This window comes from Primulina tabacum, chromosome 10 (genome assembly GCF_025594145.1).
Source record: "Primulina tabacum isolate GXHZ01 chromosome 10, ASM2559414v2, whole genome shotgun sequence".
Taxonomy (NCBI): Eukaryota; Viridiplantae; Streptophyta; class Magnoliopsida; order Lamiales; family Gesneriaceae; genus Primulina; species Primulina tabacum.
The window spans coordinates 39,938,636-39,962,618 of NC_134559.1; the positions used below are offsets into that span (position 1 = coordinate 39,938,636).

Genomic DNA, 23,983 nt, shown 5'->3' on the forward strand with positions numbered 1-23,983 from the left:
CCAACTCATTGCAGAGTAATGAGTCTCATTCGTTTGCCCATTTACAATCAAATTAGGCTACAATTTTGTCCAAATCCGGCAGAGCCCGAGCTACGTTGATTTCACATGTCTTATCTGGTGCCGATCAAGATTCAGATGATTTGAGCCGAAAATCGTCTGTCAACAAGTAATCAAAAATAGAAAAACAAGAAAAGGGGTGCAACACGAGGACTTCCCCGGGGGTCACCCATCCTAGTACTGCTGTCGCCCAAGCACGCTTAACTTCGAAGTTCTGATGGGATCCGGTGCATTAGTGCTCGTATGATCGCACCCGGCATTGAGTGAGATGTTTATTCTTATATCCCTCGAGTACGAGTGGAGCGGGCGGCGATGGACAACACGCAGCACTGCTCTCGCCCAACAGAACCATGAAGTTAAGGGTTCTGGCACGATTGCAGAGCTAGGATGGGTGACCTCCCTGGAATGTCCTCGTGTCGTGATCTTTTACATAAATTATCGCTAAAACTGTTGAAATAATTGTTTTTAATGAGTTAACCATCTCCGGAGTAATCTGCGTCATACCCTTCCGCACAAAACCGGCTCACGACAACAATAATCGCTAAATTTTCCCAGAAAATTGAAAAAAAAATAAGATGAAGAAAATAACGAATGTAAGCTATTATTATGCTTGGAATACGATAAAATGAAACAGAAATCGAATTTAGAACTTGCTAAACAGATTTCTCGAGGAAACGGAAGCTTAACAGAAGCGGAAAATCGCAAATTAGAGGGTTTTAAAGAAGGAATTCGGCTAAAATCTCGCTACCTCATTGCGGAGTAATGAGTCTCGTTCGTTTGCCCGTTTACAATCAAATTAGCCTACAATTTTGTTCAAATCCGGCAGAGCCCGAGCTACGTTGATTTCACATGTCTTATCTGGTGTCGATCGAGATTAAGATGATTTGAACCGAAAATCGTCTGTCAACAAGTTATCAAAAATAGATTAACACGAAAAGAGGTGCAACACGAGGACTTCCCAGGGGTTCACCCATCATAGTACTGCTCTCGCCCAAGCACGTTTAACTCCGGAGTTCTGATGGGATCCGGTGCATTAGTGCTGGTATGATCGCACCCGACATTGATTGGGATGTTTATTATTATATACCTCGAGTACGTGTGGAGCGGGCGGCGATGGACAACAAGCGGCACTACTCTCGCCCAATCAGAACCATGAAGTTAAGCGTTTTGGCGCGATGGCAGAGGGAGGATGGGTGACCTCCCTGAGAAGTCTTCGTGTCGCGACCGTTTATGTAAATATTGGAAAAAACAGTCGAAATAATTATTTTTAATGATTTAACCGTCTCCGGAGTAATCTGCGTCATACCCTTCCGCACAGAACCGGCTCACGACAACAAAAATGTTCCCAGAAAATAGAAAAAAAATAAGAAGAAGAAAATAGCGAATGTAAAGCTATTATTATGCCTGGATACGATAAAATGGAATGGAATCGAATTTTGGACTTCCTAAGCGGATTTCTTGAGGAAACGGAAGCTTAACAGAAGCGGAAAATCGCAAATTAGAGGGTCTTAAAGAAGGAATTCGGCTAAAATCTCGCCAGATCATTGCGGAGAAATGAGTCTCGTTCGTTTGCCCGTTTACAATCAAATTAGGCTACAATTTTGTCCAAATCCGGCAGTGCCCGAGCTACGTTGATTTCACATGTCTTATCTGGTCCCGATCGAAATTCAGATGATTTGAACCGAAAATCGTCTGTCAACAAGTAATCAAAAATAGAAAAACACGAAAAGGGGTGCAACACGAGGATTTCCCAGGGGGTCACCCATCCTAGTACTGCTCTGGCCCAAGCAACTTAACTTTGGAGTTCTGATGGTATCCGGTGCATTAGTGCTGGTATGATCGCATCTGACATTGAGTGAGATGTTTATTCTTATATCCCTCAAGTGCGTGTGGCGCGGGCGGCGATGGACAACAAATAAATCCTTATATTATTTCGAAAATTCTGATTCAGCCCTTAAACGTTCGTAAATTGCCCTTAGGTCCCAAATCTTTCGAAATATTGCATTTTGGTCCCTTAAATTTCGATACTTGCATGTTTATTTTATATGCCGGAACGTAAATTTTATCCGTGTGGGTTTTTCAATAAAAAAATACGAACTTTTTGGAAATCCGGCTATTTAATTCCCAAACTATTTTTACCAAAACATTACTAATATTTTAATTAATTATAATATAGACTAATTGGCTTAATTAGGGGCTTATTAGGCCTAAAGCCTTGTTAGTGTTTAATTAAGTATATAATATGTAAACCTTTCCCATAACCCTACGATTCTTTCAAAAGGACACGGCCACTCTTCTGAAAGTACCTAGATTACACGGCACACACATGCTTAAAAATCGAGGCAAACTTTCGAGCATTGCCAAGGGAAAGTCTTAGCCAAGGTTCTTGCTCCGTTCTTCGTCATCGTCAACGGTTTTTCGTGCGTAAATTACGCATAGGCACACCTATTCTTCCCTTCAAACTATCATCACATCATATTATATTTTTATGCATGAAAATTTTGGGAAACAAGTGACACTTTGAATTATTTTCGTTTTTATGCAATCCATGAAATTCCAAGCATGATTTTGATTCAAACTTTTGTCGTTTACATGTATATACGGGCTGCCATGATATAGGTTATGTTTAGGCATGATTTTACGCGGGATTTAGAGTCCTAGATAATCACCTTAACACCACACATGCAATAGAACACAAGCTGTGCAGCAACTTGCTGTCATGGAGCAAAGGGGTTAGGTTTTATTGTTGCAGGGGCTAGGGCTTGCTTGGCTGGTTCCAGGGGTTAGCCAAGGTCGTGGGTGAGTTAGGGATAGAGTCCTAGCCATGCTAGGACTCGCGCTCAAGGGCTGGGAAGGAGTCCTAGCAAGCTATGACTCCCACCGGAGAATCAAGGGGAATTGCGTGCAGGGTTCTGGGCTTGTTGCAGGCTGGTGGGCATGGTCCAGGGGGCTTGGGCTGGGTCAGGTCGAGTCCTTAGGGTCCTTAGCGGGTGCACAACAGGTTGGTTCAGTGGCTGGGTTCGTTGGTAGATGCAGGGAAGCTTGATCAAGAGTCCTTGTCCAACAAGGATTTCTCGGCCATCTTATGGTAGAGGAGTATGGAGCTTGTTTTTTGGTTTGGGCTGTTTTCCATGGGATCTTTGGGCCCAGTAGCGTACTTTAGGATGTTGGTCAAGTTTTGGATCAACATGGTTCGGGGGTAACTCGTGAAAATCAAGAGATGGCTCTAGGTCGAAGATTTTGGGTCATTAGGGTTTTTAAAACTTGGGAAAATTGAAAAATGGTTCACGGGGGTTGAGTCGTGGTTCATAAGGGCTAAAATAATATAAAAAGACTAAATTCTCAACTGGTATCAACACTTAGGAATCTAGGTACATAAGCCTGGAGGTCCTGGGTTCAAGTGTTGGGGAAGGCGAAAGAAACCACTTACCAGGGGTGAGATATTCTATGAGTGACGGTGCATTGGCATGGGCCGAGGCCCATGCTGGACTATCCTAACGACCCATGAACTGTAGTGGTGCGTGGGTATGGGCCGAGGCCTTTGTTGGTTCAGCCTAATGGCCCATGATCGTTACAAAAAAAAAGCGCTTTTTTTGTAACGATCATGGGCCATTAGGCTGAACCAACAAAGGCATCGGCCCATGCTGGACCATCCTAACGACCCATGACAAGTAGTGGTGCGTGGGTATGGGCCGAGGCCTTTGTTGGTTCAGCCTAATGGCCCATGATCATTATAGCACTGCTCTCGCTCAATCAGAACCATGAAGTTAAGCGTTCTGGCGCGATGGTAGAGCTAGGATGGGTGACCTCCCTGGAAAGTCCTCGTGTCGCGACCTTTTACGTAAATTATGGATAAAACAATCGAACTAATTGTTTTTAATGAGTTAACCGTCTCCGGAGTAATCTGCGTCATACCCTTCCGCACAGAACCGGCTCACGACAACAAAAATCGCTAAATGTTCCCAGAAAATAGAAAAAAAAAATAGGAAAAAAAAATAGCGAATTTAAAGTTATTATTATGCCTGGGATAAGATAAAATGGAACCGGAATTGAATTTCGGACTTCCTAAGCGGATTACTCGAGGAAACGGAAGCTTAACAGAAGCGGAAAATCGCATATTAGAGGGTCTTAGAGAAGGAATTCGGCTAAAATCTTGCCAACTCATTGCGGAGTAATGAGTCTCGTTCGTTTGCCCGTTTACAATCTAATTAGGCTACAATTTTGTCCAAATCTGGCAGAGCCCGAGCTACGTTGATTTTACATGTCTTATCTGGTCCCGATCGTGATTCAGATGATTTGAGCCAAAAATCGTCTGTGACAAGTAATCAAAAATAGAAAAACACGAAAAGGGTTCCAACACGAGGACTTCCCAGGTGGTCATCCATCCTAGTACTACTAGCCCAAGCACGCTTAACTTCGGAGTTCTGATTGGATCCAGTGCATTAGTACTGGTATGGTCGCAACCGACATTGAGTGGGGTGTTTATTCCCATATCCCTCGAGTACGTGTGGCGCGAGCGGCAATGGACAACACGCGGCACTGCTCTCGCCCAATCAGAACCATGAAGTTAAGCGTTCTGGCGAGATGGCAGAGCTAGGATGAGTGACCTCCCTGGGAAGTCCTCATTCGCGACCGTTTACATAAATTATAGCTAAAACAGTCGAAATAATTGTTTTTAATTAGTTAACCGTCTCCGGAGTAATCTCCGTCATTCCATTCCGCACAGAACCGGCTCACGACAACAAAAATCTCTAAATGTTCCCAGAAAATAAAAAAAAAAATTAGAAGAAGAAAATAGCGAATGTAAAGCTATTATTATGCCTAGGATACGATAAAATGGAACCGGAATCGAATTAAGGACTTCCTAAGCGGATTTTCTCGAGAAAACAGAAGCTTAACTAAACCGGAAAATCGCAAATTAGAAGGTCTTAGAGAAGGAATTCGGCTAAAATCTCGCAGGCTCATTGCGGAGTAATGAGTCTCGTTCGTTTGCCCGTTTACAATCTAATTAGGCTGCAATTTTGTCCAATCCGGTAGTGCCCGAGCTACGTTGATTTCACATGTCTTATCTTGTCCCGATCGAGATTCAGATGATTTGAGCCGAAAATCGTCTGTCAACAAGTAATCAAAAATAGAAAAACGCGAAAAGGGATGCAACACAAGGACTTTTTAGGCGGTCACCCATCCAAGTACTGGTCTCACCCAAGCAAGCTTAACTTCAGAGTTCTGATGGGATCCGGGTGCATTAGTGCTGGTATGATCGCACCCGACATTGAGTGGGATGTTTATTCTTATATCCCTCGAGTACGTGTGGAGCGGGCTGCGATGGACAACACGCGGCACTGGTCTCGCCTAATCAGAACCATGAAGTTAAGCGTTCTGGCGCGATAGCAGAGCGAGGATGGGTGACCTCCCTGGGAAGTCCTCGTGTCGCGACCCTTTACGTAAATTATGGCTAAAACTGTCGAAATAATTGTTTTTAATGAGTTAACCATCTCCGGAGTAATCTGTGTCATACCCTTCCAAACAGAACAGGCTAACGACAACAAAAATCGCTAAATGTTTCCAGAAATAAAAAAAAAAAGAAGAATAAAATAGCGAATGTAAAACTATTAATATGCCTGGGATACGATAAAATGGAATCGAAATCGAGTTTCGAACTTCCTAAACGGATTTATCGAGGAAACGAAAGCTTAACCAAAGCGGAAAATCGCAAATTAGAGGGTCTTAGAGAAGGAATTCGGCTAAAATCTCGCCAGCTCATTGCGAAGTAATGAGTCTCGTTGATTTGCCCGTTTACAATCAAATTAGGCTACAATTTTTTCCAAATCCGGCAGTGCCCGAGCTATGTTGATTTCACATGTCTTATCTTGTCCTGATCGAAATTCAGATGATTTGAGCCGAAAATCGTCTGTCAACAAGTAATTAAAAATAGAAAAATACGAAAAGGGGTGCAACACGAGTTCTTCCCAGGGGGTCAACCATCCTAGTACTGCTCTCGCCCAAGCACGCTTAACTTCGGAGTTCTGATGGGATCCGGTGCATTAGTGCTGGTATGATCGCACCCGACATTACTTGTAAAGCGGGCAGCGATGTACAACACGCGGCACTGATCTCGCCGAATTAGAACCATGAAGTTTTAAGCGTTCTGGCGCGATGACAGAGCTAGGATGGGTGACCTCCCTGGGAAGTCCTCGTGTCGCGACCCATTACGTAAATAATTGTTTTTAATTATTCTTTTTAATGAGTTAACCGTCTCCGGAGTAATCTGCGTCATACCCTTCCGCACAGAACCGGATAACGACAACAAAAATCGCTTAATGTTCCCAGAAAATAAAAAAAAAATAAGAAGAAGAAAATAGCGAATGTAAAGCTATTATTATGCCTGGGATATGATAAAATGGAACGAAATCGAATTTCGGACTTCCTAAGCGGATTTCTCGAGGAAACAGAAGCTCAACAGAAGCGGAAAATCGCAAATTAGAGGGTCTTAGAGAAGGAATTGGGCTAAAATCTCTCCAGCTCATTGCGGAGTAATGAGTCTCGTTCGTTTGCCTGTTTACAATCAAACTAGGCTACTATTTTGTCCAAATCCGGTAGTGCCCGAGTTACGGTGATTTCACATGTATTTTCTGGTCCCGATCGTGATTCAGATGATTTGAGCCGAAAATCGTCTGTCAACAAGAAATCAAAAATAGAAAAACACGAAAAGGGGTGCAACACGAGGACTTCCCAGTGGGGGAAACCCATCCTAGTACTGCTCTCACCCAAGCACGCTTAACTTCGGAGTTCTGATTGGATCCAGTGTATTAGTACAGGTATGATCGCAACCGACATTGAGTGGGATGTTTATTTTTATATCCCACGAGTACGTGTGGCGCGAGCGGCGATGGACAACACGCGGCACTACTCTCGCCAAATCAGAACCATGAAGTTAAGCGTTCCGGCGAGATGGCAGAGCTAGGATGGGTCACCTCCCTGGGAAGTTCTCGTGTCCCGACCGTTTACGTAAATTATAGCTAAAACAGTCGAAATAATTGTTTTTAATGAGTTAACCATCTCCGGAGTAATCTGCGTCATACCCTTCCGCACAGAACCGACTCACGATCACAAAAATCGCAAAATGTTCCTCGAAAATAGAAAAAAAATTAGAAGAAGAAAATAGTGGATGAAAAGCTATTATTATGCCTGGGATACGATAAAATGGAATCGGAATCGAATTTAGGACTTCCTAAGCGGATTTCTCGAGGAAACGGAAGCTTAACATAAGCGGTAAATAGCAAATTAGAGGGTTTTAGAGAAGGAATTCGGAAAAATCTCGCCAGCTCATTGCGGAGTAATGAGTCTCGTTCGTTTGCCCGTTTACAATCAAATTAGCCTGCAATTTTGTCCAAATCCGGCAGTGCCCGAGCTACGTTGATTTCACATGTCTTATCTGGTCCCGATCGAGATTCAGATGATTTGAGCCGAAAATCGTCTGTGAACAAGTAATCAAGAATAGAAAAACACGAAAAGGAGTGCAACACGAGGACTTCCCAGGGGGTCACCCATTCTAGTACTGCTCTTGCCCAAGCACTCCGGCCCAAGCACGCTTAACTTCGCAGTTCTGATTGGATTCGGTGAATTAGTGCTGGTATGATCGCACCCGACATTGAGTGGGATGTTTATTCTTATATCCCTCGAGTCCGTGTGGAGCGGGCGGCGATGGACAACACGCAGCACTGCTCTCGCCCAATCAGAACCATGAAGTTAAGCGTTCTGGCGAGATGGCAGAGCTAGGATGGGTGACCTCTCTAGGAAGTCCTCGTGTCACGACCGTTTACGTAAATTATAGCTAAAACAGTCGAAATAATTGTTTTTAATGAGTTAACCGTCTCCGGAGTAATCTGTGTCATACCCTTCCGCACAAAACCGGCTCACGACCACAAAAATCGCTAAATGTTCCCAGAAAATAGAAAAAAAAATAAGAATAAGAAAATAGCGAATGTAAATCTATTATTATGCCTGCGATACGTTAAAATGGAACCGGAATCGAATTTCGGACTTCCTAAGAAGATTTCTCGAGGAAACGGAAGCTTAACAGAAGCGGAAAATTGCAAATTAGAGGGTCTTAGAGAAGAAATTCGGCTAAAATCTTGCCAGTCCGCAATGAGTCTCGTTCGTTTGCCCGTTTACAATAAAATTACGCTACAATTTTGTCTAAATCGGACAGTGCCCGAGCTACGTTGATTTCACATGTCTTATCTGGTCCAGATCGAGATTCAGATGATTTGATCCGAAAATCGTCTGTCAACAGGTAATCAAAAATAGAAAAACACGAAAAGGGGTGCAACAGAGAACTTCCCAGAGGGTCACCCATTCTAGTACTGCTCTCGCCCAAGCACGCTTAACTTCGGAGTTCTGATGGGATCCGGTGCATTAGTGCTCGTATGATCGCACCCGGCATTGAGTGAGATGTTTAATTTTATATCCCTCGAGTACGAGTGGAGCGGGCGGCGATGGACAACACGCAGCACTGCTCTCGCCCAACAGAACCATGAAGTTAAGGGTTCTGGCACGATTGCAGAGAGCTAGGATGGGTGACCTCCCTAGGAAATCATTGTGTCGCGACCGTTTACGTAAATTATGGTTAAAAAAGTAGAAATAATTATTTTTAATGAGTTAACCGTCTCCGGAGTAATCTGCGTCATACCCTTCCGCACAGAACCGGCTCACGACAACAAAAATCGCTAAATGTTCCCAGAAAATAGAAAAAAAATAAGAATAATAAAATAGCGAATATTTAGCTATTATTATGCTTGAGATACGATAAAATGGAATCGGAATCGAATTTCGGACTTCTAAGCGGATTTCTGGAGGAAACGGAAACTTTACAGAAGTGGAAAATCGCAAATTAGAGGGTCTTAGAGAAGGAATTCGATTAAAATCTCGCCAGCTCATTGCGCAGCAATGAGTCTCGTTCGTTTGCTTGTTTACAATCAAATTAGGCTACAATTTTGTCCAAATCCGGCAGTGCCCGAGCTACATTGATTTTACATGTCTTATCTTGTCTCGATCGAGATTCAGATGATTTGAGCCGAAAATCGTCTGTCAACAATTAATCAAAAATAGAAAAACACGAAAAGAGGTACAATATGAGGACTTCCCAAGGGGTCACCCATCCTAGTACTGCTCTCGCCCAAAAATTTTGAGTTCTGATGGTATCCGGTGCATTAGTGCTGGTATGATCTCACCCGACATTGAGTGGGATGTTTATTTTTATATCCCTTGAGTACGAGTGGAGCGGGCGGCGATGGACAACCCGCGGCACTGCTCTCGCCCAACAGAACCACGAAGTTAAGCGTTCTGGCGCGATTGCAGAGCTAGGATGGGTGACCTCCATGGGAAGTCCTCGTGTCGCGACCGTTTACGTAAATTATGGCTAAAACAGTAGAAATAATTGTTTTTAATGAGTTAACCGTCTCCGGAGTAATCTGCATCATACCCTTCCGCATAGAATCGGCTCACGACAACAAAAATCGCTAAATGTTCCCAGAAAATAGAAAAAAAATAAGAATAAGAAAATAGCGAATGTAAAGCTATTATTATGCTTGGGATACGATAAAATGGAATCGGAATCGAATTTCGGACTTCTTAAACGGATTTCTCGAGGAAACGGAAGTTTAACAGAAGCGGAAAATCGCAAATTAGAGGGTCTTAGAGAAGCAATTCGGCTAAAATCTCGCCAGCTCATTGCGGAGCAATGAGTCTCGTTCGTTTGGCCGTTTTACAAACAAACCATCCGACAATTTTGTCCAAATAAGGCAGTGCCCGAGCTACGTTAATTTCACATGTCTTATCTGGTCCCGATCGAGATTCAGATGATTTGAGCCGAAAATCGTCTGTCAACAAGTAATCAAAAATAGAAAAACACCAAAAGTGGTGCAACACGAGGACTTCCCAGGGGGTCACCCATCCTAGTATTGCTCTCGTCCAAGCACGCTGAACTTCGGAGTTCTGATGGGATCTTGTGCATTAGTGCTGGTATGATCACACCCGACATTGAGTGGGATGTTTATTCTTATATCCCTCGAGTACGTGTGGAGCGGGCGGCGATGGACAACACGCGGCACTGCTCTCGCCCAATCATAACCATGAAGTTAAGCGTTCTGGCGCGATGGCAGAGCTAGGATGGGTGACCTCCCTGGGAAGACCTCGTATCGCGACCGTTTTCGTAAATTATGGATAAAACAGTCGAAATAATTGTTTTTAATCAGTTAACCGTCTCAGGAGTAATCTGCGTCATACCCTTCCGCACAGAACCGGCTCACGACAACAAAAATCGCTAAATTTTCTCAGAAAATAGAAAAAAAATAAGAATAAGAAAAAAGCGAATGTAAAGCTATTATTATGGCTGAGATACGATAAAATGGAACTGGAATCGAATTTCGGACTTTCTAAGCAGATTTCTCGAGGAAACGAAAGTTTAACAGAAGTGGAAAATCGCAAATTAGAGGGTTTTAAAGAAGAAATTCGGCTAAAATCTTGCCAGCTCATTGCGGAGTAATGAGTCTCGTTCGTTTGTTTGTTTACAATCAAATTAGCCTACAATTTTGTCCAAATCCGGCAGTGCTCGAGCCACGTTGATTTCACATGTCTTATCAGGTTCCGATCGAGATTCAGATGATTTGAGCCGAAAATCGTCTGTCAACAAGTTATCAAAAATAGAAAAAAACAAAAAGGGGTGCAACACGATGACTTCCCAGGGGTCGCCCATCCTAGTACTGGTCTCGCCCAAGCATGCTTAACTTCGAAGTTCTAATGGGATCCGGTGCATTAGTGTTGGTATGATCGCACCCGACATTGAGTGGGTTGTTTATTCTTATATCCCTCGAGTACGTGTGTAGCGGGCGACGATAGACAACAAGCGGCACTGCTCTCGCCCAATCAAAACCATGAAATTAAGCGTTCTGGCGCAATGGCAGAGCTAGGATGGTTCACCTACCGGGAAGTCCTCGTGTCGCGACCGTTTACGTAAATTATGGCTAAAACAGTAGAAATAATTGTTTTTAATGAGTTAACCGTCTCCGGAGTAATCTGCATCATACCCTTCCGCATAGAATCGGCTCACGACAACAAAAATCGCTAAATGTTCCCAGAAAATAGAAAAAAAATAAGAATAAGAAAATAGCGAATGTAAAGCTATTATTATGCTTGGGATACGATAAAATGGAATCGGAATCGAATTTCGGACTTCTTAAACGGATTTCTCGAGGAAACGGAAGTTTAACAGAAGCGGAAAATCGCAAATTAGAGGGTCTTAGAGAAGCAATTCGGCTAAAATCTCGCCAGCTCATTGCGGAGCAATGAGTCTCGTTCGTTTGGCCGTTTACAAACAAAGTATCCTATAATTTTGTCCAAATAAGGCAGTGCCCGAGCTACGTTAATTTCACATGTCTTATCTGGTCCCGATCGAGATTCAGATGATTTGAGCCGAAAATCGTCTGTCAACAAGTAATCAAAAATAGAAAAACACCAAAAGGGGTGCAACACGAGGACTTCCTTGGGGGTCACCCATCCTAGTATTGCTCTCGTCCAAGCACGCTGAACTTCGGAGTTCTAATGGGATCTTGTGCATTAGTGCTGGTATGATCACACCCGACATTGTGTGGGATGTTTATTCTTATATCCCTTGAGTACGTGTGGAGCTGGCGGCGATGGACAACACGCGGGACTCCTCTCGCCCAATCAGAACCATGAAGTTAAGCATTCTGGCGCGATGGCAGAGCGAGGATGGACCTCCTGGGAAGTCCTCGTGTCACGATCGTTTACGTAAATTATGGCTAAAACAATCGAAATAATTGTTTTTAATGAGTTAACCGTCTCCGGAGTAATCTGCGTCATACCCTTCCGCACAAAACCGGCTCACGACAACAAAAATCGCTAAATTTTCTCAGAAAATAGAAAAAAAATAAGAATAAGAAAAAAGCGAATGTAAAGCTATTATTATGGCTGAGATACGATAAAATGGAACTGGAATCGAATTTCGGACTTTCTAAGCAGATTTCTCGAGGAAACGAAAGTTTAACAGAAGCGGAAAATCGCAAATTAGAGGGTCTTAAAGAACAAATTCGGCTAAAATCTCGCCAGCTCATTGCGGAGTAATGAGTCTCGTTCGTTTGCCTGTTTACAATCAAATTAGCCTACAATTTTGTCCAAATCTGGCAGTGCCCGAGCCACGTTGATTTCACATGTCTTATCTGGTTCCGATCGAAATTCAGATGATTTGAGCCGAAAATCGTTTGTCAACAAGTTATCAAAAATAGAAAAAACAAAAAGGGGTGCAACACGATGACTTCCCAGGGGGTCGCCCATCCTAGTACTGGTCTCGCCCAAGCATGCTTAACTTCGAAGTTCTAATGGTATCCGGTGCATTAGTGCTGGTATGATCGCACCCGACATTAAGTGGGTTGTTTATTCTTATATCCCTCGAGTACGTGTGTAGCGGGCGACGATAGACAACAAGCGGCACTGCTCTCGCCCAATCAGAACCATGAAATTAAGCGTTCTGGCGCAATGGCAGAGCTAGGATGGTTCACCTACCGGGAAGTCCTCGTGTCGCGACCGTTTAGGTAAATTATGGCTAAAACAGACGAAATAATTGTTTTTAATGAGTTTACCGTCTCCGGAGTAATCTGTGTCATACCCTTCCGCACAGAACCGGCTAACGATAACAAAAATCGATAAATGTTTCGAGAAAATAGAAAAAAAATAAGAATAGAAAAATAGCGAATGTAAAGCTATTATTATGCCTGAGATATGATAAAATGGAACCGGAGTCGAATTTCGAACTTCCTAAGCAGATTTTTCGAGGAAACGGAAGCTTAACAGAAGCGGAAAATCGCAAATTAGAGGGTCTTAGAGATGAAATTCGGCTAAAATCTCGCCAGTCCGCAATGAGTCTCGTTCGTTTGCCCGTTTACAATCAAATTAGGCTACAATTTTGTCCAAATCCGGCAGTGCCCGAGCTACGTTGATTTCAAATGTTTTATCTTGTCCCGATCGAGATTCAGATGATTTGAGCCGAAAATCGTCTGTCAACAGGTAATCAAAAATAGGAAAACACGAAAAAGGGTGCAACACGAGGACTTCCCAGGGGGTGTTCTGATGGGATCCGGTGCATTAGTGATGGTATGATCGCACCTGACATTGAGTGGGATGTTTATTCTCATATCCTTCGAGTACGAGTGAAGCGGGCGGCGATGGACAACACGCGGCACTGCTCTCGCCCAACAGAACCATGAAGTTAAGCGTTCTGGCGCGATTGCAGAGCTAGGATGAGTGACATCCCTGGGAAGTCCTCGTGTCGCGACCGTTTACGTAAATTATGGCTAAAACAGTAGAAATAATTGTTTTTAATGAGTTTACCGTCTCTGGAGTAATCTGCGTCATACCCTTCCGCACAAAACCGGCTCATGACAACAAAAATCGCTAAATGTTCCCAGAAAATAGAAAAAAAAATAAGAATAAGAAAATAGCGAATGTAAAGATATTATTATGCTTGGGATACGATAAAATGGAACCGGAATCAAATTTCGGACTTCCTAAGCCGATTTCTCGAGGAAACAGAAGCTTAACAGAAGCGGAAAATCGCAAATTAAATGGTCTTAGAGAAGGAATTTGGCTAAAATCTCGCCACCTCATTGCTGAGTAATTAGTCTAGTTCGTTTGCCCGTTTACAATTAAATTAGCCTACAATATTTTCCAAATCCGGCAGTGCCCGAGCTACGTTGATTTCACATGTCTTATCTGGTCACGATCGAGATTCAGATGATTTGAGCCGAAAATCGTCTGACAACAAATAATCAAAAATAGAAAAACACGAAAAAGAGTGCAACACAAGGACTTCCCAGGGGGTCACCCATCCTAGTACTGCGCTCGCCCAAGCACGCTTAACTTCGAAGTGCTGAGGGGATGTGGAGCATTAGTGATTGTATGATCGCACCTGACATTGAGTAGGATGTTTATTCTTATATCCCTCGAGTATGTGTGGAGCTGGCGGCGATGGATAACACGCGGCACTGCTCTCGCCCAATCAGAACCATGAAGTTAAGCATTCTGGCGCGATGGCAGAGCTAGGATGGGTGACCTCCATGGGAAGTCCTCGTGTCGCGACCATTTACGTAAATTATGGATAAAACAGTCGAAATTATTGTTTTTAATGAGTTAACCGTCTCCGGAGTAATCTGCTTCATACTCTTCCGCACAGAACCAGCTCACTACAACAAAAATCGATAAATGTTCCAAAAAAAATAGAAAAAATTAAGAAGAATAAAATAGCGAATGTAAAGCTATAATTATGCCTCGTATACGATAAAATGAAACCGGAATCGAATTTCGAACTTCCTAAGCGGATTTCTCGAGAAAACGAAAGCTTAACAGAAGCGTAAAATTTCGCCAGCTCATTGCGGAGCAATGAGTCTTGTTGTTTTGCCCATTTACAATAAAATTAGCCGACAATTTTGTCTAAATCCGGCAGTGCTCGAGCTACGTTAATTTCACATGTCTTATCTGGTCACGATCGAGATTCAGATGATTTGAGCTGAAAATCGTCTGTCAACAAGTAATCAAAAATAGAAAAACACGAAAAGGGGTGAAACAGAGGACTTCCCAGGGGGTCACTCATCCTAGTACTGCTCTCGCCCAAGCACGCATAACTTCGGAGTTCTGATGGGATCCGGTGCATTAGTGCTGGTATGATCGCACCCGACATTGAGTGGGATGTTTATTCTTATATCACTCGAGTACGTGTGGAGCGGGCGGCGATGGACAACACGCGGCACTGCACTCGCCCAATCAAAACCATGAAGTTGATGGGTGACCTCCTTGGGAAGTGCTCGTGTCGCGACCGTTTACGTAAATTATGTATAAAACAGTCGAAAATAAATTTTTTTAATGAGTTAACCGTCTCTGGAGTAATTTGCGTCATACCATTCCGCGCAAAACCGGTTCACGACAACAAAAATCGCTAAATGCTCCCAAAAAATAGAAAAAAAAGGAATTCGGCTAAAATCTTACAATAAAATAGAACAGGAATCGAATTTCGGACTTTCTAAGCGGATTTCTCGAGAAAACGAAAGCTTAACAGAAGCGAAAAATCGCAAATTAGAGGGTCTTAGAGAAGGAATTCGGCTAAAATCTCGCCAGCTCATTGCGGAGTAATGAGTCTCGTTCGTTTGTCTGTTTACAATCAAATTCGGCTACAATTTTTTCCAAATCCGGCAGTGTCCGAGATACGTTGATTTCACACGCTTAACTTCGGAGTTCTGAGGGGATCCGGTGCATTAATGCTGGTATGATCGCACCTGACATTGAGTGGGATGTTTATTCTTATATCCCTCGAGTATGTGTGGAGCGGGCGGCGATGGACAACACGCGGCACTGCACTCGCCCAATCAGAACCATGAAGTTAAGCGTTCTGGCGCGATGGCAGAGCAAGGATGGGTGACCTCCCCAGGAAGTCCTCGTGTCGCGACCGTTTACGTAAATTATGGCTAAATCAGTCGAAATAATTGTTTTCAATGAGTTAACCATCTCCGGAGTAATATGCATCATACCCTTCCGCCCAGAACCGGCTCACGACAACAAAAATCGTTAAATGTTCCCAGAAAATAGAAAAAAAATAAGAATAAGAAAATAGCGAATGTAAAGCTATTATTATGCCTTGGATACGATAAAATGGAGCCGTAATCGAATTTTGGACTTCCTAAGCGGATTTCTCGAGGAAACGGAAGCTTAAAAGAATCGGAAAATCGCAAATTAGAGGGTCTTAGAGAAGGAATTTGGCTAAAATCTCGATCGCAATGAGCTCGTTCGTTTGCCCGTTTACAATCAAATTAGGATACAATTTTGTCCAAATTCGGCAGCGCCCGAGCTACGTTGATTTCACATGTCTTATGTGGTCTCGATCGAGATTTAGATGATTTGAGCCGAAAATCGTCTGTTAACAAGTAATCAAAAATAGAAAAACAAGAAAAGGGGTGCAACACGAGGACAGCCCAGGGGGTCACTCATCCTAGTACTGCTCTCGCCCAAGCACATATAACTTCGGAGTTCTGATGGGATCCGGTGCATTAGTGCTGGTAAGATCGCACCCGACATTGAGTGGGATGTTTATTCTTATATCCCTCGAGTACGTGTGGAGCGGGTGGCGATGGACAACACGTGGCACTGCTCTCGCCCAATCAAAACTATGAAGTTAAGCGTTCTGGCGCGATGGCCGAGCTAGGTTGGGTGACCTCCCTGGGAAGTCCTCGTGTCACGACCGTTTACGTAAATTATGGATAAAACAGTCGAAAATAATTTTTTTTAATGAGTTAACCGTCTCCGGAGTAATCTGCGTCATACCATTCCACACAGAACCGGCTCACGACAAAAAAAATTGCTAAATGTTACAAAAAAATATAAAAAATAAGAAGAAGAAAATAGCGAATGTAAAGCTATTATTATGTCTGGGATACGATAAAATGGAACCGGAATCGAATTTCGAACTTCCTAAGCGTATTTCTCGAGGAAACAGAAGCTTAACAGAAGCGGAAAATCGCAAATTAGAGGGTCTTAGAGAAGGAATTCGGCTAAAATCTCGCCAGCTCATTGCGGAGTAATGAGTCTCATTCGTTTGTCCGTTTACAATCAAATTCGGCTACAATTTTGTCAAAATCCGGCAGTGCCCGAGATAAGTTGATTTCACATGTCTTATCTGGTCCTGATCGAGATTCAGATGATTTGAGCCAAAAATCGTCTGTCAACAATTAATCAAAAATAGAAAAACACGAAAAGAGGTGCAACACGAGGAATTCCAAGGGGCTCACCCATCCTGGTACTGCACTCGCCCAAGCACACTTAACTTCGGAGTTCTGATGGGATCCGGTGCATTAGTGCTGGTATGATCGCACCCGACCTTGAGTGGGATGTTTATTCTTTTATCCCTCATGTACGTTTGGAGCAGGCGGCGATTGACAACACGCGGCACTACTCTATCCCAATCAGAACCATGAAGTTAATCATTCTGGCGCGATGGCAGAGATAGGATGGGTGACCTCCCTGGGAAGTCCTCGTGTCTAGACGGTTTACGTAAATTATGGCTAAAACAGCCGAAATAATTGTTTCAAATGAGTTAACCATCTCCGGAGTAATCGGCGTCATACCCTTCCGCGCAGAACCGGCTCACGACAACAAAAATCGCTAAATGCTCCCAAAAAATAGAAAAAAAAATAAGAATAAGAAAATAGCGAATGTAAAGCTATTATTGTGCCTGTGATACGATAAAATGGAACCTGAATCGAATTTCGGACTTCCTAAGCGGATTTCTCGAGGAAACGGAAGCTTAACAGAAGCGGAAAATCGCAAATTAGAGGGTCTTAGAGAAGGAATTCGGCTAAAATCTCGCCAGCTCATTGCGGAGTAATGAGTCTCGTTCGTTTTCCCGTTTACAATCAAATTAGGCTACAATTTTGTCCAAATCCGGCAGTGCCTGAGCTACTTTGATTTCACATGTCTTATTTGGTCCCGATCGAGATTCAGATGATTTGAGCCGAAAATCGTCTGTCAACATTTAATCAAAAATAGAAAAACACGAAAAGAGGTGCAACACGAGGAAATCCCAAGAGGTCACACAGCCTAGTACAGCTCTCGTCCAAGCACGCTTAACTTCAGGGTTCTGAGGGGATCCGGTGCATTAATGCTGGTATGATCGCACCTGACATTGAGTGGGATGTTTATTCTTATATCCCTCGAGTATGTGTGGAGCGGGCGGCGATGGACAACACGCGGCACTGCTCTCGCCCAATCAGAACCATGAAGTTCAGCGTTCTGGCGAGATGGCAGAGCTAGGATGAGTGACCTCCCTGGGAAGTCCTCATTCGCGACCGTTTACATAAATTATAGCTAAAACAGTCGAAATAATTGTTTTTAATTAGTTAACCGTCTCCGGAGTAATCTCCGTCATTCCATTCCGCACAGAACCGGCTCACGACAACAAAAATCGCTAAATGTTCCTAGAAAATAGAAAAAAAATATGAATAAGAAAATAGCGAATGTAAAGCTATTATTATGCCTGGGATACGATAAAATGGAACCGGAATCGAATTTTGGACTTCCTAAGCGGATTTCTCGAGGAGACGGAAGCTTAACAGAAGCGGAAAATCGCAAATTAGAGGGTCTTAGAGAAGGAATTCGGCTAAAATCTCGCCAGCTCATTGCGAAGTAATGAGTCTCGTTCGTTTGCCCGTTTACAATCAAATTAGGCTACAATTTTGTTCAAATCCGGCAGTGCCTGAGCTATATTGATTTCACATGTCTTATCTGGTCACGATCGAAATTCAGATGATTTGAGCCGAAAATCGTCTGTCAACAATTAATCAAAAATAGAAAAACAAGAAAAGGGATACAACACGAGGAATTCCCAAGGGGTCACCCATCCTAGTATAGCTCTCGTCCAAGAACGCTTAACTTCGGAGTTCTGAGGGGATCCGGTGCATTAATCCTGGTATGATCGCACCTGACATTGAGTGGGATGTTTATTTTTATATCCCTCGAGTATGTGTGGAGCGGGCGGCGATGGACAGCACGCGGCACTGCTCTCGCCCAATCAGAACCATGAAGTTAAGCGTTCTGGCGCGATGGCAGAGCTAGGATGGGTGACCTCCCTGGGAAGTCCTCTTGTCGCGACCGTTTACGTAAATTATGGCTAAAACAGTCGAAATAATTGTTTTTAATGAGTTAACCTTCTCCGGAGTAATCTGCGTCATACCCTTCCGCACAGAACCGGCTCACGACAACAAAAATCGCTAAATGTTCCTAGAAAATAGAAAAAAAAATAAGAATAAGAAAATAGCAAATGTAAAGCTATTATTATGCCTGGGATACGATAAATGGAACCGGAATCGAATTTTGGACTTTCTAAGCGGATTCTCAAAGAAACGGAAGCTTAACAGAAGCGGAAAATCGCAAATTAGAGGGTCTTAGAGAAGGAATTCGGCTAAAATCCTCCATCTCATTGCGGAGTAATGAGGCTCGTTCGTTTGCCCGTTTACAATCAAATTAGCTTACAATTTGTCCAAATCCGACAGTGCCCGAGCTACGTTGATTTCACATGTCTTATCTGGTCCCGATCGAGATTTAGATGATTTGAGCCAAAAATCGCCTGTCAACAAGTAATCAAAAATAGAAAAACACGAAAAGGGGAACAATACGATGACTTCCTACGGGGTCACCCATCCTAGTACTGCTCTCTCCCAAGTACGCTTACATTCGAAGTTCTGATGGGATCCGGTGCATTAGTGCTAGTATGATCGCACCCGACATTGAGTGGATTTTTAATCTTATATCTTTCGAGTACGTGTGGAGCGGGCGACGATGGACAACACGCGGCACTGCTCTCGCCAAATCAAAACCATGAAGTTAAGCGTTCTGGCGCGATGGCCGAGCTAGGATGGGTGACCTTCCTGGAAGTCCTTGTGTCGCGACCGTTTACGTAAATTATGGGTAAAACATTCGAAATAATTGTTTTTAATGAGTTAACCATCTCCGGAGTAATCTGCGTCACACCCTTCCGCACAGAACCGGTTCACGGCAATATAAATCGCTAAATGTTCCCAGAAAATAGAAAAAAAAATAAGAAGAAGAAAATAGCGAATGTAAAGCTATTATTATGCCTGGGATACGATAAAATTGAACAGGAATCGAATTTCGAATTTCCTAAGCGGATTTCTCGATGAAACGGAAGCTTAACAGAAGCGGAAAATCGCAAATTAGAGTGTCTTAGAGAAGGAATTCGGCTAAAATCTCGCCAGCTCATTGCGGAGCAATGAGTCTCATTTTTTTGCCCGTTTACAATCAAATTAGCCTACAATTTTGTCCAAATCCGGCAGTGCCCGAGCTACGTTGATTTCACATGTCCTATCTGGTCCCGATCGAGATTCAGATGATTTGAGCAGAAAATCGTCTGTCAACAAGTAATCAAAAATAGAAAAACACGAAAAGGGGTGCAACACGAGGACTTCCCAGGTGGTCACCCATCCTACTAGTACTGCTCTCGCCCAAGCACGCTTAACGTTGAAGTTCTGATGGGATCCGGTGCATTAGTGCTGGTATGATCGCACCATCCTACTAGTACTGCGCTTTCGTCCAAGCACGCTTAACTTCGGAGTTATGATGGGATCCGGTGCATTATTGCTGGTATGATCGCACCCGACATTGAGTGGAATGTTTATTCTTATATCTCCTGAGTACGTGTGGAGCGGGCGGCGAGGGACAACACGCGGCACTGCACTCGCCCAATCAGAACCATGAAGTTTGCGTTCTGGCGCGATGGCAGAGCTAGGATGGGTGACCTCCCATGGGAATTCCTCGTGTCGGGACCGTTTACGTAAATTATGGCTAAAACAGTAGAAATAATTGTTTTTAATGAGTTAACTGTCTCCGGAGTAATCTACGTCATACCCTTCCACACAGAACCGGCTCACGGCAACAAAAATCGCTAAATGTTCCCAGAAAATAGAAAAAAAAAATAAGAAGAAGAAAATATCGAATGTAAAGCTATTATTATGCCTGAGATAGGATAAAATGGAACAGGAATCGAATTTCAAACTTTCTAAGAGGATTTCTCGAGGAAAGCGGAAGCTTAACAGAATCGGAAAATCGCAAATTAAAGGGTCTTAGAGAAGGAATTCGGCTAAAATCTCGCCATCTCATTGCGGAGTAATGAGTCTCGTTCGTTTGCCCGTTTACAATCAAATTAGCTACAATTTTGTCCAAATCCGGCACTGCCCGAGCTACGTTGCATTTCACATGTCTTATCTGGTCCCGATCGAGATTCAGATGATTTGAGCCGAAAATCGTCTGTCAACAAGTAATCAAAAATAGATAACACGAAAAGAGGTGCAACACGAGGACTTCCCAGGGGGTCACCCATCCTAGTACTGCTCTTCAGCCCAAGCACGCTTAACTTCGGAGTTCTGATGGGATCCGGTGCATTAGTGCTGGTATGATCGCACCCGACATTGAGTGGGATGTTTATTCTTATATCCTCGAGTACGTGTGGAGCGGGCGGCGATAGGACAACACGCGGCACTGCTCTCGCCCAATAAAAACCATGAAGTTAAGCGTTCTGGCGCGATGGCAGAGTTAGTATGGGTGACCTCCCTGGGAAGTCCTCGTGTCGCGACCGTTTACGTAAATTATGGCTAAAACAGTCGAAATAATTGTTTTAATGAGTTAACCGTCTCCGGAGTAATCTGCGTCATACCCTTCCGCACAGAACCGGCTCACAACAATAAAAATCGCTAAATGTTCCCAGAAAATAGAAAAAAAATAAGAAGAAGAAAATAGCGAATATAAAGCTATTATTATGTCTGAGATACGATAAAATGGAACAAGAATCGAATTTAGAACTTCCTAAGCGGATTTCTCGAGGAAACAGAAGCTTAACAGAAGCGGAAAATCGCAAATTAGAGGGTCTTAGAGAAGGAATTCGGCAAAAATCTCGCCAGCTCATTGCGTAGTAATGAGTCTCGTCCGTTTGCCCGTTTACAATCAAATTAGCCTACAATTTTGTCAAAATCCGGCAGTGCCCGAGCTACTTTCATTTCACATGTCTTATCTGGTCTCGATCGAGACTCAGATGATTTGAGCCGAAAATCGTCTGTCAACAAGTAATCAAAAATAGAAAAACACGAAAAGGGGTGCAACAAGAGGACTTCCCAGGGGGTCACCCATCCTAGTACTGCGCTTTCGCCCAAGCACGCTTAACTTCGGAGTTCTGATGGGATCCGGTGCATTAGTGCTGGTATGATCGCACCCGACATTGAGTGGGATGTTTATTCTTATATCCCTCGAGTACGTGTGGAGCGGGCGGCGATGGACAACACGCGGCACTGCTCTCGCCCAATCATAACCATGAAGTTAAGCGTTCTGGCGCGATGGCAGAGCTAGGATGGGTGACCTCCCTGGGAAGACCTCGTATCGCGACCGTTTTCGTAAATTATGGATAAAACAGTCGAAATAATTGTTTTTAATCAGTTAACCGTCTCCGGAGTAATCTGCGTCATACCCTTCCGCACAGAACCGGCTCACGACAACAAAAATCGATAAATGTTCCCAGAAAATAGAAAAAAAATAAGAAGAAGGAAATAACGAATGTAAAGCTATTATTATGCCTCGGATACGATAAAATGGAACCTGAATCGAATTTCGAACTTCCTATGCGGATTTCTCGAGGAAACGAAAGCTTAACAGAAGCGGTAAATCGCAAATTAGAGGGTCTTAGAGAAGGAATTCGGTTAAAATCTCATCAGCTCATTGCGTAGTAATGAGTCTCGTCAGTTTGCCCGTTTACAATCAAATTAGCCTACAATTTTGTCCAAATCTGGCAGTGCCCGAGCTACTTTCATTTAACATGTCTTATCTGGTCCCGATCGAGATTCAGATGATTTGAGCCGAAAATCGTCTGTCAACAAGTAATCAAAAATAGAAAAACACGAAAAGGGGTGCAACATGAGGACTTCCCAGGGGGTCACCCATCCTAGTACATCGCTTTCGCCCAAGCACGCTTAACTTCGGAGTTCTGATGGGATCCGGTGCATTAGTGCTGGTATGATCGCACCCGACTTTGAGTGGGATGTTTATTCTTATATCCCTCGAGTACGTGTGGAGCGGGCGGCGATGGACAACACACGGCACTGCTCTCGCCCAATCATAACCATGAAGTTAAGCGTTCTGGCGCGACGGCAGAGCTAGGATGGGTGACCTCCCTGGGAAGACCTCGTATCGCGACCGTTTACGTAAATTATGGATAAAAAAGTCGAAATAATTGTTTTTAATGAGTTAACCTCTCCGGAGTAATCTGCGTCATACCCTTCCGCACAGAACCGGCTCACGACAACAAAAATCGATAAATGTTCCCAGAAAATAGAAAAAAAATAAGAAGAAGGAAATAAAGAATGTAAAGCTATTATTATGCCTCGGATACGATAAAATGGAACCGGAATCGAATTTCGAACTTCCTAAGCGGATTTCTCGAGGAAACGAAAGCTTAACAGAAGCGGTAAATCGCAAATTAGAGGGTCTTAGAGAAGGAATTCGGCTAAAATCTCGTCAGCTCATTGCGTAGTAATGAGTCTCGTCCGTTTGCCCGTTTACAATCAAATTAGCCTACAATTTTGTCCAAATCCGGCAATGCCCGAGCTAATTTCATTTAACATGTCTTATCTGGTCCCGATCGAGATTCAGATGATTTGAGCCGAAAATCGTCTGTCAACAAGTAATCAAAAATAGAAAAACACGAAAAGGGGTGCAACAAGAGGACTTCCCAGGGGGTCACCCATCCTAGTACTGCGCTTTCGCCCAAGCACGCTTAACTTCGGAGTTCTGATGGGATCCGGTGCATTAGTGCTGGTATGATCGCACCCGACATTGAGTGGGATGTTTATTCTTATATCCCTCGAGTACGTGTGGAGCGGGCGGCGATGGACAACACGCGGCACTGCTCTCGCCCAATCATAACCATGAAGTTAAGCGTTCTGGCGCGATGGCAGAGCTAGGATGGGTGACCTCCCTGGGAAGACCTCGTATCGCGACCGTTTACGTAAATTATGGATAAAACAGTCGAAATAATTGTTTTTAATGAGTTAACCGTCTCCGGAGTAATCTGCGTCATACCCTTCCGCACAGAACCGGCTCACGACAACAAAAACTCGATAAATGTTCCCAGAAAATAGAAAAAAAATAAGAAGAAGGAAATAACGAATGTAAAGCAATTATTATGCCTAAGATACGATAAAATGGAACCGGAATCGAATTTCGAACTTCCTAAGCGGATTTCTCGAGGAAACGAAAGCTTAACAGAAGCGGTAAATCGCAAATTAGAGGGTCTTAGAGAAGGAATTCG

At 43.5% G+C, this 23,983-nt stretch overlaps 18 non-coding genes and 7 pseudogenes across 18 annotated transcripts; all 25 read right to left on the reverse strand.

Annotated features, from left to right (window-relative positions):
• Nucleotides 1-193: 193 nt before the first annotated feature.
• LOC142506569 (5S ribosomal RNA) lies at nucleotides 194-312 on the reverse strand. The gene has a single exon (XR_012804858.1). It is a non-coding gene; the product is annotated as a 5S ribosomal RNA (ribosomal RNA).
• Nucleotides 313-994: 682 nt separating this feature from the next.
• LOC142515554 (5S ribosomal RNA) lies at nucleotides 995-1,113 on the reverse strand. The gene has a single exon (XR_012811393.1). It is a non-coding gene; the product is annotated as a 5S ribosomal RNA (ribosomal RNA).
• Nucleotides 1,114-1,786: 673 nt separating this feature from the next.
• On the reverse strand, nucleotides 1,787-1,904 carry LOC142511659 (5S ribosomal RNA; annotated as a pseudogene).
• Nucleotides 1,905-4,405: 2,501 nt separating this feature from the next.
• On the reverse strand, nucleotides 4,406-4,522 carry LOC142510321 (5S ribosomal RNA). Its single transcript, XR_012808440.1, has one exon. It is a non-coding gene; the product is annotated as a 5S ribosomal RNA (ribosomal RNA).
• Nucleotides 4,523-5,205: 683 nt separating this feature from the next.
• On the reverse strand, nucleotides 5,206-5,325 carry LOC142510626 (5S ribosomal RNA; annotated as a pseudogene).
• A 680-nt stretch (nucleotides 5,326-6,005) lies between these two features.
• On the reverse strand, nucleotides 6,006-6,124 carry LOC142509597 (5S ribosomal RNA). The gene has a single exon (XR_012807763.1). It is a non-coding gene; the product is annotated as a 5S ribosomal RNA (ribosomal RNA).
• Nucleotides 6,125-6,768: 644 nt separating this feature from the next.
• Nucleotides 6,769-6,889, reverse strand: LOC142510990 (5S ribosomal RNA; annotated as a pseudogene).
• Nucleotides 6,890-7,571: 682 nt separating this feature from the next.
• LOC142510997 (5S ribosomal RNA) lies at nucleotides 7,572-7,704 on the reverse strand (annotated as a pseudogene).
• A 676-nt stretch (nucleotides 7,705-8,380) lies between these two features.
• On the reverse strand, nucleotides 8,381-8,498 carry LOC142506957 (5S ribosomal RNA). The gene has a single exon (XR_012805227.1). It is a non-coding gene; the product is annotated as a 5S ribosomal RNA (ribosomal RNA).
• Nucleotides 8,499-9,975: 1,477 nt separating this feature from the next.
• Nucleotides 9,976-10,094, reverse strand: LOC142509149 (5S ribosomal RNA). The gene has a single exon (XR_012807336.1). It is a non-coding gene; the product is annotated as a 5S ribosomal RNA (ribosomal RNA).
• Nucleotides 10,095-10,777: 683 nt separating this feature from the next.
• On the reverse strand, nucleotides 10,778-10,895 carry LOC142510253 (5S ribosomal RNA). The gene has a single exon (XR_012808376.1). It is a non-coding gene; the product is annotated as a 5S ribosomal RNA (ribosomal RNA).
• Nucleotides 10,896-11,577: 682 nt separating this feature from the next.
• Nucleotides 11,578-11,696, reverse strand: LOC142509994 (5S ribosomal RNA). The gene has a single exon (XR_012808136.1). It is a non-coding gene; the product is annotated as a 5S ribosomal RNA (ribosomal RNA).
• Nucleotides 11,697-12,374: 678 nt separating this feature from the next.
• Nucleotides 12,375-12,493, reverse strand: LOC142508971 (5S ribosomal RNA). Its single transcript, XR_012807166.1, has one exon. It is a non-coding gene; the product is annotated as a 5S ribosomal RNA (ribosomal RNA).
• Nucleotides 12,494-13,924: 1,431 nt separating this feature from the next.
• On the reverse strand, nucleotides 13,925-14,043 carry LOC142512451 (5S ribosomal RNA; annotated as a pseudogene).
• Nucleotides 14,044-14,686: 643 nt separating this feature from the next.
• On the reverse strand, nucleotides 14,687-14,804 carry LOC142510021 (5S ribosomal RNA). The gene has a single exon (XR_012808162.1). It is a non-coding gene; the product is annotated as a 5S ribosomal RNA (ribosomal RNA).
• Nucleotides 14,805-16,073: 1,269 nt separating this feature from the next.
• On the reverse strand, nucleotides 16,074-16,192 carry LOC142510100 (5S ribosomal RNA). The gene has a single exon (XR_012808232.1). It is a non-coding gene; the product is annotated as a 5S ribosomal RNA (ribosomal RNA).
• Nucleotides 16,193-16,874: 682 nt separating this feature from the next.
• Nucleotides 16,875-16,993, reverse strand: LOC142516386 (5S ribosomal RNA). The gene has a single exon (XR_012812183.1). It is a non-coding gene; the product is annotated as a 5S ribosomal RNA (ribosomal RNA).
• A 684-nt stretch (nucleotides 16,994-17,677) lies between these two features.
• On the reverse strand, nucleotides 17,678-17,796 carry LOC142511619 (5S ribosomal RNA; annotated as a pseudogene).
• A 682-nt stretch (nucleotides 17,797-18,478) lies between these two features.
• Nucleotides 18,479-18,597, reverse strand: LOC142509553 (5S ribosomal RNA). The gene has a single exon (XR_012807721.1). It is a non-coding gene; the product is annotated as a 5S ribosomal RNA (ribosomal RNA).
• Nucleotides 18,598-19,277: 680 nt separating this feature from the next.
• Nucleotides 19,278-19,396, reverse strand: LOC142512414 (5S ribosomal RNA; annotated as a pseudogene).
• A 682-nt stretch (nucleotides 19,397-20,078) lies between these two features.
• LOC142508249 (5S ribosomal RNA) lies at nucleotides 20,079-20,200 on the reverse strand. The gene has a single exon (XR_012806473.1). It is a non-coding gene; the product is annotated as a 5S ribosomal RNA (ribosomal RNA).
• Nucleotides 20,201-20,973: 773 nt separating this feature from the next.
• LOC142515917 (5S ribosomal RNA) lies at nucleotides 20,974-21,094 on the reverse strand. Its single transcript, XR_012811738.1, has one exon. It is a non-coding gene; the product is annotated as a 5S ribosomal RNA (ribosomal RNA).
• Nucleotides 21,095-21,776: 682 nt separating this feature from the next.
• Nucleotides 21,777-21,897, reverse strand: LOC142516557 (5S ribosomal RNA). Its single transcript, XR_012812345.1, has one exon. It is a non-coding gene; the product is annotated as a 5S ribosomal RNA (ribosomal RNA).
• Nucleotides 21,898-22,580: 683 nt separating this feature from the next.
• Nucleotides 22,581-22,701, reverse strand: LOC142517109 (5S ribosomal RNA). Its single transcript, XR_012812869.1, has one exon. It is a non-coding gene; the product is annotated as a 5S ribosomal RNA (ribosomal RNA).
• A 682-nt stretch (nucleotides 22,702-23,383) lies between these two features.
• Nucleotides 23,384-23,504, reverse strand: LOC142516558 (5S ribosomal RNA). The gene has a single exon (XR_012812346.1). It is a non-coding gene; the product is annotated as a 5S ribosomal RNA (ribosomal RNA).
• Nucleotides 23,505-23,983: the final 479 nt, after the last annotated feature.